Here is an 898-nt window from a genome sequence, read left to right as displayed (position 1 = left end):
CTGTATTTTTGTGACAGGGTAAGAGATGTTTTCCTAAATACTGAGTGGGCTTACTTAGTATTTATTCATTATATTCTTCTTTAAATAATTTGTAAAACATAAAAGTCTTGCCAAAGCTTGCCTGTATATGTTGTTACAATTAGTGTTAGACATCTAGTTTCTTTAGTAATCTGCAGATTTCTTTAGTAATCTGCAGATTACTCTCCATTCCTCATTAAACTCAGTTTTAATGATAATCAGCAGAACTGTATGAGTTTAAGAATATTTACGAATACTGTTGTAAAACTTTGGAACCTGGGGAAAAATAGTGAAATTAAGTTTACTTATGAGAAGAGTCGCTTAGAAGAAGGAACAGTTCTAAAAGCTAAGTCTTTGCAAGTCTAGTTGGATAATACTTAGCAGGCATAGCCCAGGTCTTTCCTATGATTATACATGTATATACATTGGAAGTTAATGAAATAAACACTAAATATTACAGCTGCAGCCCCAAATCAGAACTACATGACCAAAACAGCATATATTCAAGAAAGAATATATTTGACCCTATCTGTTCCTTATACCATATTATTAGACCCTTTTAGGAAGTTATAAATGGGATATTGCAGACACAGTACATAGAATTTTCAAAACAAAATTAAACTAGCTTTTCCTCATATGAGATGTTGCTTATTTTTAACCATATTAAATAATTCTGTTCCATGATCTCCCGATTTTCCTTAGCAAAGACAGTACAGTATGCGTACTGTTATTACCTGACAAAACCAAGATGTACAATTGCACATCTTGTCAAAGTACATTTAGAAGTGTAGTACGATTTCACTGCATATTTAGGAGAAAGGCTAGAAACCAAATGACTTGTAGTACAAATTTATTCACCTAGGAACAAAGGGGTCAAAAG

The sequence above is a fragment of the Anas platyrhynchos genome, chromosome 16 (assembly GCF_047663525.1).
Source record: "Anas platyrhynchos isolate ZD024472 breed Pekin duck chromosome 16, IASCAAS_PekinDuck_T2T, whole genome shotgun sequence".
Classification (NCBI taxonomy): domain Eukaryota; kingdom Metazoa; phylum Chordata; class Aves; order Anseriformes; family Anatidae; genus Anas; species Anas platyrhynchos.
Note: the sequence above shows the minus strand (reverse complement) of the source record.